Here is a 16,489-nt window from a genome sequence, read left to right as displayed (position 1 = left end):
CTGTACTGTGTGAGATAAATCCGATGATTGTGCTGCACCAGCAGGGTTGAACTGCGCTACAATATGTGACATAACAGATCTATCTCATAGGCAGTACCTAGTTAAAGGTTATTTGGGCCGAGTTGCATGCACATATCTGGGAGCTCTGTTCAGATAGAGGCAGAGTTGGGTTCCAGCGTGGTGTTCGTATGGGACAAACTTCCGGGCTGGGCTCTAAAGCGGTTTTGAACTGCACTGTGTGAGGTGGGTCCCTATGCTGAATCTCATGGTAGTTCTTTGAGCTACAAGATGATAGATAGGCGATGGGATCCTGCTTCATAAGGCAGAGCTGAGCTGCACGGAGTACAGCAGGACTCTTGAGCTGTGTGTTTTAATAACAAACTGTATCATATTGTATTGGATTCCTGGGAGACCTGCTTTGTATTGAGATTTTTGTGAATTTACTAGGGTCTTCGGTCAGCAAAATATTGGATTTGCATTGCGCTTGCACAGTGGGGATTGTGTAAGTATCTTATATTAAGATACATCGTTTAAGTAAATTCAAGTGTTTGGGATATCGGTATTGTTTTTCTATATGATGGTCAATTGGAGAAAGAGGCGTTTGTGTCTCCAAAGAATACTCTGAAAATGTCATGTTTGTGTTAAACATTTTATTGGCTCTCTTATATTTAAGCATCTTGTGGTGTAAAATATGTGAGAGCCAATACTGATTTATTGTGGCCTTTTGTAGACACACTGTGTTGCATTCTGGGCTGTTGTGAATTTGAGTAACAGTCCACAGAGTGTTCTGCATTTGAGTGACGGTTTGGGAAGTGCATGACATGTGCTTGGCAGTTTTAAATATGCCTTATGCATGAATTGCAGTTTCTGGAGTAAGTCAGGCTTATGTGGCGATCTATAGTATGTCTTAAATTGGTGAGGTAGCTGGAGGGTTGTTGGGTACTTGGTCAGTCTTCAGACTGTCTTGTGGTATATTTGTGTGTTTGAGTGCCTGAGAGATTAAGAACTGATGTAAGCAGTTGTGGTGTGTGAAATGCTTGTTTGAATGAGCAGTGCATATGTGGTGTGTGAGGTAAAGTTGTTTTGTTTCAGTGAATTATGTGGCGTGAGGTTTTAGTGTGACATGGTCTGTGGGGCACTTTTGGGAAAAAGCGGTTGAAATTCGTTGGTTTCTTTAAGAACATGAAGAAAATAATAATAGTGATACGAGGGAGCTGCTTATGTGCAAAGAAAAGCATTGAGAGCTATTCAGTTTCAATAAGCTTTATTCGGTTGAGATCAAATCGACCATAGAAGGACATGTTAAAACATAATTAAATCTGTACAAATCATTATATTAATGGAATACATGCTTGAAATTAGGACACATTTAAAACATCTTACTTTTCCTTAGATTAATTGATTTTAAAATATAAGTTGCAGTATAAAAACAGATACCAGGCTCTTGCATGGTAAACAGCAAACTCATAGCAGCATTTACAGTTAAAGTGCAACAAGGGTTTAAGGAAAGCAATACAGAGGTTCAAATATAAGTCACAGATAAGGACAAAGTGCAAAGGGCTCTGTTTAGTCTGTCCATCGCATGGGCACGGGGTAGTGGGATACTTTTTAGCACAACGAAATGCTACCAGATGGTGGACAAGGCCTAATCTCATTCTTGTAAGAACGAATCGATGTGATGACCTGGTGACCTGACACAGATAGGCCTGGAACCTCTCCGTTTCTAAATGAGAGTAATAGAACTGACAGGTTGTCAGAGGCTCACTCCTTCTTTTACGGTCACAATTTTTCTCCCGCAAAAACATGTTTTTCAGTTCAGTCTTAGGAATTTCTATTACTCCGTTGGGGTTTTCCAGGATATTTATATTACATAGGTCTTTGAAGGTTTGCGCTATATAGTTGAGCCAAGGAATCTTTAAACAGTTGTCTAATCGGAGACCATCTTTGATAATGTTTCTGTTACATGTGGTCTCTTCCTTCAACCATATAGATCTCCATAACAATAATGGTCTTAACCTAATTAAATCTGTCAGGTAATTAATACCCCACTTCGCTATGTATAAGATCAGAGGACGCAGAAGTGGGCAAGCAGAGCAATTTTTTGAGAAACGTATATTCCTCTGTTTGCAAGTCATCATGATGGTAATGGCCCCATACCCCCGCACCGTAAAGTGCAATCGAGGTACATCTGGACTGGTAAATATGCACTATATCTTTAATTCTACGGTCCCCGATTTTGGCAGCAAACCTAAAAACCCCGTGCACACTTTTTACCAATTTGGACCTAACATTTATCATTTCCTGCGACCATTTACCGTTACCGGAAAAAGTTATCCCTAAGTAACAGAACTTATCTACTGTTTGTATTCTGTCCTTCTACAAAAAAGGATTCGGTTTTCCCGGGCCTCAAGCCACAAATCATAGAATAAGTTTTGGTCCTATTACTCTGCAATTTTGTACCCTTAATAAAAGCAACAAATGTATCTATTAACCTTTGTAATCCTATAGGAGTTCTCGATAGGAGCACGGCATCCTCCGCATAAAGCAGAACCGGCACAGCATGACCGTCCACCTGAGGAGCATCCGACTTAACAAGTTTAAGATCTGCGTCCACTGCATTAATGAAAAGTGTGAAAAGCAATGGAGCAAGGACGCAGCCTTGCCGATGCCCAATTTAACTTCAAATTTAGGGGTACACTCGCCCCTTTGGCCATATTGCACGGATGTCAATAATTTTTTATAAAGCCTAGCCAGAAAAAAAGATTGTAGGCTCAGGGGCACCAAGACCTAGTAGGATCGGCCATAACAGGGCATGATCCACTAGATCAAATCCGCTGCTTAGGTCAAGAGAGCTTAGGAAAAGGGACCCTTGCTTTGCACATGTATATTTTTCTATTAATAGATCCAGATTAATGCACTGCTCAAGGGTTCCTCGCCCTTTCCTAAAACCGTATTGGGACTGTGGTAAAATCCCATTTTCCTCTGCCCACTCCTCTAACCTAACTAGTAGGACCCTGCTCATAATTTTGATTGATGAGTCTAAGAGAGAAATCGGCCGGTAATTCTTTGCTTCGGATCTATCAGCTTTCTTGAAAATAGGAATAATTATTGATTCACCCCAAGTAGCGGTATTAAAAACTCTATTTATTATGGGGCCCAAGAGAGACATCTATCGGAACGACATCCGGTCCAGGAGCTTTCCCTCTCTTGCTGCTGTTAATACCTTGTTCCACCTCCTTCAGTGTAATATTTAGTGGTAGAATTGGCCAGATGCCTGAATCCCCGGAGTCCGTTGTAATTAAATTTCCAGGGTTAAAAATATTAGTGAAGTGTGTGACCCAGGCCTCACTACTGACATAAGATGTCATTTCAGGGACCTCCTCATTTTTTAAGAAGGGTGAATTAACTGTTTCCCAGAACAACTGACTGACGGAGGTTTCAACGGCCAGTGTTAATTTGTCCCAGGCCTCCTCTTGGAGCTCTCTCTTTCTCTGATTGAGTTGCAATTTAGAAGTCAATCTTAGGTTCTTAACAAGCTCTGTGTACCTGCTCCTACTAGACTGTGCATGTTTTAACTGATTCAGTGAGTGAGTACATGCATGGTTGAACCATCCTCTATTCTGGATCAATTTCTTCTTAGAAGTGCTAGTCATAATGTTATCAATATATCCATTGATTTTATGAAAATTCCTTAAAATCTGGGCTGATTCAACGTTAACTTCCAGACTCTCCATAATCTCTGTGTAGCCAACTGTAATAATATTTTTTAATACCTTTTCCGGGTTAACCCCTTTCCATTTTATCCTGGTGCCATTGGATCTACATGGGGTTATATTACCAATCCTTGTTTGTATTACTGGGCATCTATTGCCCCATACATCTAATCTGTAATACAATTATGGTCACTTAATAATATATCTTCTACCCGGGGTGTGAAGCATCGAGAGACAATGGTTGTTGAGACCAATACGTGATCTATAATGGTGTTAGCATTTCTGCCCGTAAATGTAGGAATCAACTTTCCATTGCCATCTTTTACACACTGAATTATGTCAAAGTCGAATTTGGCCATAAATGTGTTTAGAATTTCAACGTAGTGATTGTGTGGAAAGTGCACACCGTCATCTCCTGAACCATTCTTAAACCCACATATCTTAGTTGCAGACAGGGGGCACAATGCGTATTAAAATCACCCACCCAAATTATATCAAAAATAACCCCTTCATCACAACACAAAATATCAATTACATTCTCCAATTCAGTAACTATCTTGTGACGTGTATGATCAAACAAATTTTTTTTTTTTTTTTTTTTTTTTATCCTCATTTGCCTGGCCACCTCTTATTTAGCCTCCAACTGCCAACCACTCTATCCAGGTGCAGAGTTTCCTCTGCATCCTATGCTCTATTAGGTGGAATTCGGCAAAAGATGGCCCGAAGAGTATCGTGGGAAAAGACTCCGAACTTGAAATTTTATTCAGTTGAACTAGCCATTCTGAGCCGTCTGGGGGGGCCTAGTTCTTGGAGTTTCAAGGCATAATCATAGGACCGGGGAAAAAAACCAAAAAAAAAAAAAACCCCGGTTATTGTCTCCAATGAACCAGAACGTCCCAAAAGATACGGCTACGCTCGCCGCCTGATCTCCTCAAATCAGTTTTAGAGGTTGCGTAGAGAGACGACAGCCAGTTTGCGTGGGATGGTGCTGAATTTTCAATCCAAACCTTGCATATCTCTCTTCTTGCAAGCAGTATGGCAAAAAACAAAAATGTCCTAGCGTGGCCCTTTATGTTGTTGTCCCATCCAAATATGATCAAGGAAAGTGTGATGGAGATCGAAGTATTGAGAATGGAGTCCAGAGTTGCTTTAACTTCATTCCAGAATTGTAATATGTTGGGGCATTCTTTGAACATGTGGACATCTGAGGCTGCAATATGGCCACATTTATTGCATTTCTTCCCTGGGATGAATTTGGAAAGTTTTAGCGGTGTAAAATATGCACGGTGAATTGTAAAAAAATGATTGCGTCTTAGCCATGCGGGTTTGACACTTTTATATAATAGGGTACAGGAGTTCTGCCAGATTTCGATGCTCTGGGCCCCCAGATCTGAGCCCCATAGTTGTTCCGGGAGGGTGAAATCTCCGTCTATCTCTTCTAGCAGGCACCAGTACCATTTCGAGACCTCTTTACCCCCTGCAGGTTGCGCTACCAATTTCTCCTCAGTGATGCTATACTTCCCTAATGATGCCCCAGACCTGTTTGTTGCCTTAGCCCAGCTATCTAATTGTAGATATTTAAACCTCGAGAGCTCTATCCCCCGCTGCTCCCGCAAATCCTCCCAGGGCCTCAGAGAGTCACCTGTCAACACATCTCCCCATGTTAGTATCCCTCCTGATCTCAACGGGATAGTAAGCCTATCATCCCAGCAGGAAGGGAGCCCTGGTGATTCCCAGATGGGCGCAAGGTTGGAGTAGTATGACAAACCCAGGTTCCTCCTTATCTGTGCCCATAGCTTCGCTTGGGACATAAGAGTTTTTAATTTAACTTTCTTGAAGTATTTCTGTTCTCCAAACTTGAACATATAGCCATTAGTTGGTAGGCCAGCACCGATCAGCATTGCCATGAACATGAGGCCTATTGAAGTATTAGATGGTACTTTTAAGAGCATTCTTGAATGGGATAGTTGGAATGCCCACACATAATATTGTAGGTCGGGTAGGGATAGGCCCCCCTTTTCCCTCCTCCTCCTCAGCTTTTTCCAGGATATCCTTGCTGACTTGTATCCCCAAACGAAGGAGTTAATCTCTCTCTGGCATTTCTCTAACGCTGTTTTATCAAATGCAAGGGGGATCGTGTTAAATAGGAAGGTAAACTTGGGAAGAATTGACATCTTTAGCAGGCTTACTCTGCCTAGGATAGTTAGTGGGAGATTAGACCAAGATTTCAAAGATTTTTTAATTTCCTTAAGAATTCTCTCAAGATTGACTTGGGCGATTTGTGCGATATCTTGCACTATCTGAATTCCCAAATATCTCATTACATTTGATGTATTTGACCGTAGGTCGGGTATGTTCCATGCCATAATATCTGTTTTAGAGGCGTTTATCTCATAGCCCGAGATACGGCCGAAATCTGCGGCTCTATCGATGACTACTGGTAGAGCAATCTCCGGGTCTGAAGTAAAGACCAAGAGGTCATCTGCGTACAAGGCTACTCGCTTTTCCCACTCCCCGAACCTAAAAGATGGAATAGAGTCTTCTCGTCTGAGAACTTCCGCAAACGGTTCTATGTATAGGTTAAAGAGGAGGGGGGAAAGCGGGCAGCCCTGTCTTGTGCCTCTAGAGATCTTGAACGATTCAGACAGCTTGCCATTTATTAGAAGCCGTGCTGTTGGCGATTTATATATAAGTTTTATTGTTCGACAGAGTTTCTCCCCTAAGTTGAACTTTTTTAAAACGTCGTTTAAATAGGGCCAATTTACCCTGTCGAAAGCTTTAGCTGCGTCTAGGGTGAGGGTTGCCAGTGGGATAGAAAAAGCTGAGGCGATGTCGATTGCCCCCACTAGGTCATATGTTAGGTCAGAAAGCTGACGCCCTTTAATGAATCCCTTTTGGTCTTGATGGATTATTTCCCCCATTACTGATCCCAATCTAGCTGCTAAAATAGAAGCATATATTTTGTAGTCATTATTTAGTAATGATATTGGGCGGTAAGACCCACATAGTGTTGGGTCTTTCCCAGGTTTTAAGATCAAGACTATAGTTGCCTCGCTCCATGATTGAGGTGGGTCGTTACCGTCCTTCAGAATACCGTTGAAAAAGGCCGTCAGAGTAGGGACAATTATATCGGCCAAGGCTCTATACAGTTCTCCGGGGAGTCCGTCAGGACCTGTAGCTTTGCCATGTTTTAGTGCGGATACAGTCTTTTTAACCTCTGTCTCTGAGATGTCCAATTCCAATGCCTCACTTTGTGCTTGCGATAAGTGTGGAAGAGGAATCTTATCCAGCCATGACTTCCTCGCCTGTTGGTCCTCTTTGATATCATCCCTATATATTTCCGCAAAAAACTGCGTAAAGGCAGTACTAATTCCTACATCTGATGACCTAAGCTGATTTTCCCCCGCTACCATGATCCCTCTTATGTGGTTTTTTGCTTGGTCTGCTTTGACCCTCCAGGCTAAAATCTTCCCTGCGGTTTCTCCGAATTCAAAATTGGAGAGTTTACTCGCCTCCCATTTTTTTGAGACCCTTTCTTGTAGGATACCTTCTATCTGACTTTTGAGGTCTGACATATTTTTTTGATCTTGTAGTGAGCCAGTTGTGCCCCTAAGCCTTTGTTCAATTATCTCCAGCTCCTGTTCTAGGTTTTGGATTTTGGCTAGATAGTTTTTCCTCATAAAGGAGGCTCTGTTGGTGATGCAGCCTCTCAGGTAAGCCTTCAGAGTTTCCCATACTAAGGCAAGGGAGGTTGAGTGCAAATTGCTATCTAAAAACATCCTAGCTTCGGAGTTGAGATATGTTACTTCTTCCGGGACCAAAAGAATAGTTCGATCAAATGTCCAGGAGGGATGTTTTTTATAAGTTTGAAGTATTAAGGTGAAAGAGAGAGCTGAATGGTCGGATAAGTGAGAGGGTATATACTTGATACTAGCTATAGAGTTTTGGAGACAGTAACTAAACAGGGCAAAATCTATTCGTGAAGTATGTTTATACTTTAGATTCCTATAAGATACCCCTGGTTTAGAGCCGGCTCTTTCTCTCCATAGATCTGCGAGACCCAAGTCCTCCATAATCCCTTTTATAGTCTGTCTAGATTTTGAGGGGGGTTGACACCTATATCTGCTGCTATTGGTGGTTTTATCAAGTTTTGGGTTCAAAATAACGTTAAAGTCCCCTGTCCAGATTATGGGATCAGAGGTGGTTATTAAATCGTTCCTTATTATCTCCAAAAAAGATGGATCATCAGAGTTAGGACCATAATATCCGACTAGAGTGTATTTCTGCCCATGTATAGAGAGGTTAACTATGAGCCATCTTCCAGATTTGTCCTCTCTGAATTCGAGAATCCGCACGTTAGCTGGTTTTTTGCAGATTAAGAGAATTCCTCTTATATTTGCATTATGGTCAGTGCTTAAGAATACGTCAATCCATTTTTGCTTTTTTAAAATTGCATCTGCCTCGTTTTTTAAAAGATGCGATTCTTGGATAATGATGATCTGCGCCGGGGAGTCGCGCAAATATTGAAAGATGCGTTCTCTTCTCCCCTGCACGCGCAAACCATTCACGTTCCAAGATAAAAAGGATATCGATGTCATTTCTCCTTCCCTTTGCTCACTTCCATTCCACCTGGTTTAGTATTTATTGCTTTGTTTCTTTTAGTTATTGTATCTAAGGCGATTGGACTGTAAAAAAGAAAAATCTGTTTTAAAGGGCCAAGTTTCTGAGGATAATTTTGAATTTTTATGCTTTTGTGTCCCCCCCCCCCCCCCCACCCATTTGGAGAACCCCTCCATACTTACTCCGGCCAGTTGAAAGGCCGGTTTGCGCCGATCTGAGCTCTACTCTCGGCACGGAGTTGCACTCCTTAAGAATATCTGTGAAGAAACATTATACTGTCGTGCACGATCACCATCACCATCCCACTTTCCCCCTAATGATTTGTTACTCACTTTCTCCAGATAGTGTGGATTTATCCATTTGATCATTTGTTTATCTACAGAAAAGGGTTGTTTGTGAAATAGTGTAATTTATTTATTTACTTTATTTTTTTTTTTTTTTCCTCCTTTAAAATTCCTTTCCCTTTTCTTCCCTTTTTTTTTTTTTTTTTTTCCTCCGTTCCTTCTTTTCCCCCTTATTTTCTTTTCTTTTTCTTTCTCTTTCTTTCCCCTATATATTTTTTTTTTCTTTTTTATATATATATATATATTTTTTTTTTATCCTTTTTTCTCCTCTTTTTTTATTTTATATGTGTATTTTTCCCCCTCTATTCCTCATTCTTCCCCCCTCCCTCTCCCCAAAAGCTCGTAAGACTCCTACTTAGTTAATTGCGTTGTTAATCCTGTTGAGTAAGAACAAGTACACTGAGGTGGGGGGGGGACCTAGTCGTTCAAAATTTACCCTGCGAGTGGTTCTGAATAGTCTCCAGGAGCTCATCTGCCTCAAGTGGTGTTCTAACATTGTACATCTTGTTATTATACATGATGCGTAAGTAGGCCGGGAATCTCATCTGGACTGTTGCACCAGCTGTTCTAAAACTATCCATCTTCTGTCCCAACTCCCACTGCCTATCAAGTGTAGCCTTGGATAGATCAGAGCGGATATCGAAAGGGAATTCAGAGCATTTTGTAGTTTTAAGTTTTAGTGCAGTATTAAGAATTTTCTCCTTTAAGGTATAAGTCAGGAAGTTGACAAGGATTTTTCGGGGTTTAGACCTGCCCGCGTTAAGACGGAATGGGTCACGATGGATCGTTTGGATGTCTTTCTCCAACACTTCTACTGTCTCCTCGAGATCCAAAGCTTCCTTCAAAAGTTTTACAACGAAACTCTTAATGTCCCCGCCTTCTTTCCCCTCCGGTATTTTGAGAAGACGCAGGTTGTTTCTACGAGAGAAATTCTCTAATGTTTCCATTCTTTCTTTCACCGCATCTCCCTCCTTGCGTAGGTTGTGAATTTTTGACACAGCTGCTTCCAGATTAGCTTTTACCGCTCCCACTGTGTTCTCCAATGCCTCCGTTCTTTCACCCAAGCCATCTACTTTCCTTTCCAGAGCTTCACAAGATGAGCGAATGTCGTTTTGGTTAGCTTTGGAGACCAAAAAATCACTACGAATTTCTTCTCTCATTGACGCGATTGAAGCTGCCAACGCTGCCAATGCCGACTCGGTCGTGGTATGAGTTATGATACCGACCTCCCCTTCCTCCTCTCTCTCCCCTGAAGCCTTTGCGGAGCCTGATGGTAAACTGTTTAGGGCCTCTCCTTCAACATCGCATGGAGTATTAGCCTCCACCGACTGTGGCAGAGCGGACGGTGATGGATCATCCATTTCTGTTAGTGGGAGTGAATCCCCTGAGGGAATATCAATACCCAGAGGTGTCTCAAGGCTCTCTTCCTGGTTATTAACTGGGCTTAGATCCAGAACTTGAGGCAGGACTTTAAAAAAAGAGCGTAAAGAGGGGGTGATTTTCACAGCGCTGTTAGTTGGACCTAGAGTCTTAGCCCCTTCTTGGCTACTTTTACTGATTCTTTTGTTTCCCCTCCCTTTGGCTTTCGGTTTTGTAGCTGTTTTTGTAGCTGTTAATTTAGGTTTCTGACAGATTTTCTTTTTCTCTTTCTCTTTTGGTAAAGCTGGAAGACTAGAAGGGGCAAGCTCGCTTGAAGAATTGCTTACAGAGGAGACGGGAGGGAGGGCTGGAGCGGGGACAGAGGACTCAATTGCTGCTGTTGTATGAGACACCGTCTCTAAAGAAGGGGGTTCTGGTAGCTGTAGTAAAACCTGGCTAACCCGTTTAATTTCTTTTAGATTGTTAACTACAGAGCTGAGATTACTTGCCACCCCTAAAGAGTTGCCCTTACTACTGCCAAGTCTAGATTTCCCTGATCCCTCTAAATGCAGAGACAGCCCCCCCCACGGCTCCTTACTGTTGCAGGTATTGTATGTTGCTAAGCCGGCACCAACTTGTGCCTGGGGCTTGCTGATAGGCTCAGACTGCTTCTGTAGCAGCTGAACCACTGTGCCTCAGGAGCCCACACATTCAAGTCTGCCTCTAAGCAGACCTCGCGCCGAGCGACCCCGACGAAGCTCCACGGCTGCTCTGCTCCACGAACTCTGAGGGGGCGGAGAGCTGCTGGAAGGCAGGGCGAGACACATCCGAGGTGTACCGACTGACCAGACGAGGGAGAAACAAGCCGGCAGCCCTTTCCTCACACTTCCGCTATTCCGTCACCGTCTCCGCTCTCCCGTCCTAGCTCCAGCGGCAGTCGATGGGCGCAGGGAGACTGGGGAGAGGGGGCGGGGCAGCGACAGGGCAGCGACCCCTCCGAGCCCTCCTGAGCGGACCTGGTCTAACGAAGGGGGTCAGCCCGACAGCCTCCTACCTTGCTCCGCAGTTCCAATCCGATGGCAGTCGGTCCGGCGTTTTAAGTCATCGCGCCGAGTCAGGTAGGGGGAAAAACAAGGCAGAAAGCAGCGGGAACAGTGGGAGCTCAAAAACGCCCGATCCTCACTCAGAGCGGAGAGGAGTGCTTCCCATGCCAGAGGAGCTCAGATGATCAGCGCGCGCACCGCACTAGCCTGCGGCCGCCATGTTCTCCTCCGTTCAACGCACACATCCTTGCACCATAATGCAAATGATCAAACAAATTATTATAAAAGTTAATTAACAACATGTCCCTACCATTTTTCTGGTGAAGCCAAAGTACCTGTGAATGGCAGCCAACATTAATAAATGTTTTAACTTCTATCGGCAGGTCAATGGACAGAAGAATTAACAAACCCCCCTTTGCTCTACCTGCTATAGAACGCAACGGTACAAAAGGGGGTGGTGATGGACGGAGCATCTGAACCAATAAAACACTCACACCCGGTGATGGATTAAACCCAGATCTTTTGACTGGGTGTGAGTGTTTGATTGGTTCAGATGCTCTGTCCATCACCACCCCCTTTTGTACCGCTTTGCTCGCCATAAGTTGGCAGGGTATGTTCAGACGTGAGTCCCTTGCTCACCTTGCCACTGGATTCAAGCAAGCCTGGCTGAAGACGGCTGGAATGCCAGAAACCGGTCCTAGGAAGCTTGTATCCGGTCCAGGGAAGGCATGGCTTGGCAGTTCGGGCTGGACTGTTCCCTTGAGGCACAGGGTCAGACTGATTTGCATATAGCCATGTCTGAACTGGGGTGGCAGAGTGGGCTAAAGAACGGTGATGGATTAAACCCAGATCTTTTGACTGGGTGTGAGTGTTTGATTGGTTCAGATGCTCCGTCCATCACCACCCCCTTTTGTACCGCTTTGCTATGGAACGCAAAGCAGGTAAGTTATAAGAAACAAACCCATCAAAATGTACATGTTCCACACATCAGGTTTCCTGGAGACAAATAATGTCATGTTTGTTAACAAAGTCCATCCATCCTAACATATCTTCTTTCTTGGTCAGTCCAGCTATATTCCATGAAGCTATACTAATCCCTCTAGTTTTTGGTCTCTCTATGGTTTCTGCTATATGGGTCAGTGGCCGCTGATCATCCCCAGTCGCGTTAACCATATTGGGTACAGCATAGTTCAAAAAAGCTGCCTCTGTAGGTTCATTCCCATTTCCATCTATAGTCTCTCCCTGTTCTTCTCTCAGATTCCTGCCTTCCAAGATATTTATATCCCCCTGTAGACTTGGGACCCGACTAGATGACAATTGCCCTACTGGGTTCTCGGCCCCTTGTTGCCTAGGGCTCTTAAAACCCAACATTATTTTATTCTGGCAGGCAGGGCTGTGTCAATCATTATCTTTGAGGGAACTAAGTGGTAGGAATCTATTATGTGTAGGGAGGGCAAAATGTTGCAAAGATGGCAATGACCAGTTAGTTCTTGGATAGACCCGGTCTAATGCCATGGGTATATCTTGTTTTAAATGGTTATAGAAAAATACAAGGGCTAGAATACTACCATCATTATCTGTCAGGACAGAGGCTCTCTCCAATATAATCCTGGCATAATATGGGTTCTTAAAATTCACAATAACACAATCCCCTTTCTTTGTTTTCCTCTTAGAACCGATCCAGTTTACTCTTCTGGTCATAAGGATCTGGTCTGCATGATTAAATGGACAACCGCATTTACGATTAAACCAATTGACCACTTTATTATTTAGGGATGCATGTTTCTATTGAGCTCGGACTAAGGGGAGGGATGTAGACTAAAACTGTCACATGAGGACAACAATCCGGGGGCAAATTAATGGATCTAATCCTTATTCCTGCCTCTGGATCTTTATCTGTCGGATTTATGGGTATCTTAACGGCCTCCTTATTCCTAATGCCTTGACTTTCTGTCTCACAGGCGTAACTATCCCTTGGTAGTTACTTTCTTTGTCCTACAGGGACTAAGTTATCTACAGGATTAGGTACTCCAGGATAAGGGCTTATTAATGACCCAGCCCTTCCGTGCCCTAAGGTGTCAGATACGACCCCTTGGGCGATTGGTGTTCCTGTACCCTGTAGATCTTTATGTTGACTATTAACATTATCTTTAAGCAACTTGTCTAGATTGTTAAACATCCCGTTAAGTTTATTTATTCTATCTTCCAGTGGTTCAAGATATTTTTCTAATGTAAGGGTTAGGGCTGTTATGATCTTATTAACTTGCGCATCACACATATTCCCCATAATAGATGGATCTTCCACTGTAGGATTAGATGATAGAACCTTGGTGCCTTTATTAACTGTCCCTTGTTTTTGCTGGTTTTTCCTACAGCTCCTTTTCTTTTTAGGGGTAGGTGCTTCTTTACTTTCGTCTAAACTAAGTACTTCTCCAGGTTCAGAAGAAGAATCTGAGGCATGATCTTGGCACATGACATTCGAATGGGGGGTAATATGTAATACTTTACTAGTATTAGGCTCAGTATTAGACTCCAATAATGAGTCAATTGCTTTTGCGGGAGCGTGCACATTTCCTCGCCCTAGCGAAAGGCGCCGCTCAGCCTTCTCTATCTCAACGTTAATCGCGCTAACCGCCTTCACAATGTAGCATTCAATAGTAGAGCCCGTTGTCTCATTAACGTTGTTATTTCCTTTTTGAGTTTTGCGTTTCGACATATTGTTGGTGATGTATTAAGTAAAATCCGTAAATAGCAAACAATAAAACTCCACTTAAGGTATTGTTTTTTGCTTAGTAAAAGCAGGAGCACAAGTACCCTTATATACAAATGTAACACTTATTCCAAAAGCCAGAGCCTAGTTCTCTAATTTAACCAGCAATCGGGAATGATAGTACAGATTAGAAACCAGTGTCAGGTCAAATATCCGGATTACACAGACACCCTTAAAACTATAAAAAGAAAGCTTATTGATCATCAAAAATTCAAGAAGAATTTACATCTGTATTTTTTAAACTACAGGACGGTTAAGCTTGTCCGAGGGAGCCGCTTGCATAAACTTTAACAGAACACTAGCATAACCGGTTACTCACAAGCTCTTCAACAGTCTCAAGTTACAGATCCAAGGGGGTTAGCCCGGCCCAGCCCAGCCTCGCACGGGCTCAGACGGGCCCAGGCGTGGCCCAGCGCACGCCCCGCGCAGCAGGTACCGCGAGATGTAATATAGAGCTTGTGGGGGGGGGGGGGGGGAAACAGGCAGCACAGGTGAACAGCGTTGCAGGGCTCCTGGTCCTTGAAGTCCCTGTACTCAGGTAACAGCAGCCTGTCCCTAGCAAACCCAACAGCGAGCGGCTCCCGCGAGATGTAATTTGGACTAGTGGGCGGGGAAACAGGCAGCACAGGTGAACGGCGTTGCAGGGCTCCTGGTCCTTGAAGCCCCTGTACTCAGGTAACAGCAGCCAGTCCCTACCGAACCCAACAGCGAGCGGCACCTCTAAGAGAGCTATTCATATTATTAGTGATGTATAAATCTGCATTCTTTTATATCAGCCAGGCATATGTTTTCTAAAATTAATGAATTGGGTTTTATACAGGTAAGCTACTCAGAAGTGGCTGGAAAGCTACAGTAGCTCACAAGCTACTGGGGTGAGATCCCTGCTCCAAACTGTTTTGCTGTGTTTCAGTCTTCAGACTGTATGTAAAAAGAATAAAAAAGCATTTAAAATAGTTTTGCCAGGCAGATGAATGAATGGGCTTCTTTTGTGAACATATTAGGAATGAGTTTATTAGGCCTCTCACGGTCATCATTGTTTTGTAAAAGTTAATTGTGCAAAGCCTAGCTAGCAAAAAATGTTCTTTCCCCTCAAAATTGATATGCTTAATTCACTTCGGGATCTAGGGGAGTGGGAATACTAGTACAGAAATGTTGCCCTTTAATATTAAAGAAGTCTTGGACGGACGACCAGGGAAGATTCGCCGCAGTGACATGCCAATGGGAAGGGAAGCCATTTAACTTAGTATCGGTCTATGTTCCACCTGCGCTGCACCAATCCACCCCCCCCAGACAGAGTCAAATTCCTGCTCTCGCAGGGAGAACTTATTATCGGGGGAGACTTCAACGCAATCATTGATGCACCTATAGATATGCGACCCCCCAGAGATTCAAGCAGCACCAACCCCAAACTGAAAGATTTTGTGAATGTAATTGGACTAACGGATGTTTGGAGGGCTAAACACCCTCATGAGTGCCAATACACTTTCCACTCTGGGGTGCATAAAACATTGTCCAGAATGGACTACATATTTACGTTGGCGGTAGGGATGGAGAGAGTACTTGAGCTAACACACCTGCCCCGCGGTATATCAGACCACTCACCAGTATTGCTTACCTATGCTTCAGTCATTCCAGGTAGACGTAGACTTTTTCCACTATGCCCATACTATTAGAAGGTCAAAGAAATTAAGAAGAAACTAATCATAACCAAAAAAATATATTTTGTAGAAAACTAATATTTGGGAAGCATACTAAATGGTCCTGGGGGGCCAGGCTATCTCATTGGGGACACATCACAAACAACAAAAGCGCCAACAAGTTCAAACATTAGAGCAGCAGTTAGACAGGGCAGAAGCTAGTCACGCCTCGGATATAACCGAGGATACCACTCATAGGCTTAAATTAGCACAAAAAGAATACAAAACTTTCGTATGGGAAGAAGAAAAATCTAGACTTACAGCCACGCAGCACACTATCTACGAACAAGGGGATAAGGCCGGAAAACTCTTGGCCTGGCTAGACAAAAAAGAGAGAGCAAGTAGATGGATAGCAGAGCTAGAAATACAGCCAGGTATCACAACCTCAGACCCCCAGGGCATAGTTGACCAATTGCCGACTCACTATGAGCACATATATACACTTGTAGCCACTGCTACGATGGACGAAAACAGACTTCCTAAAATATATAAACATGCCAAGGCTCGACCAAGAAGCAACAAAATCCTTAGAGGCAGATCTTACACAGGATGAACTAACACGGGCAATACTAGTCTTACATACAGGTAAAGCCTTGGGCCCCAACGGAATTCCCCTTGAGTTTTATAAACAGACAACTGGTATTCTTGTGACTCACCTACTTAACATGTACCATGATAGCCTAGAACTGGATGAACTTCCTGAAGATCAGCGCCTGGCGACAATAGTGGGGCAAACCGGGCAAACCTCCACACAGCAGCATGTCGTACAGGCCGATCTCCCTTATCAACGCAGAAGCAAAGATATTAGCAAAAGCGCTGGTGATACGGTTACTGCCATAACTAGAAAGGGTGATCCACCCGAACCAATCAGGATTAATGCCACAACGCAATACGGCACTGAATCTGCGAAGGCTCCATAATGTGTTAGCGTGCAGATCCACTA

General features: G+C 43.4%; 1 protein-coding gene across 1 annotated transcript in view; it reads right to left on the bottom strand.

Moving 5' to 3' along the window:
• The window catches only part of LOC144754215 (E3 ubiquitin-protein ligase TRIM39-like), a 189,130-nt gene that overhangs the window by 134,924 nt on the left and 37,717 nt on the right, over positions 1-16,489 (bottom strand). The window lies entirely within an intron of this gene.

Source organism: Lissotriton helveticus, chromosome 5_1 (genome assembly GCF_964261635.1).
Source record: "Lissotriton helveticus chromosome 5_1, aLisHel1.1, whole genome shotgun sequence".
Lineage (NCBI taxonomy): Eukaryota > Metazoa > Chordata > Amphibia > Caudata > Salamandridae > Lissotriton > Lissotriton helveticus.
The sequence above is the reverse complement of the archived record's forward strand: the minus strand, read 5'-3'. Positions and strand labels throughout refer to the sequence as shown.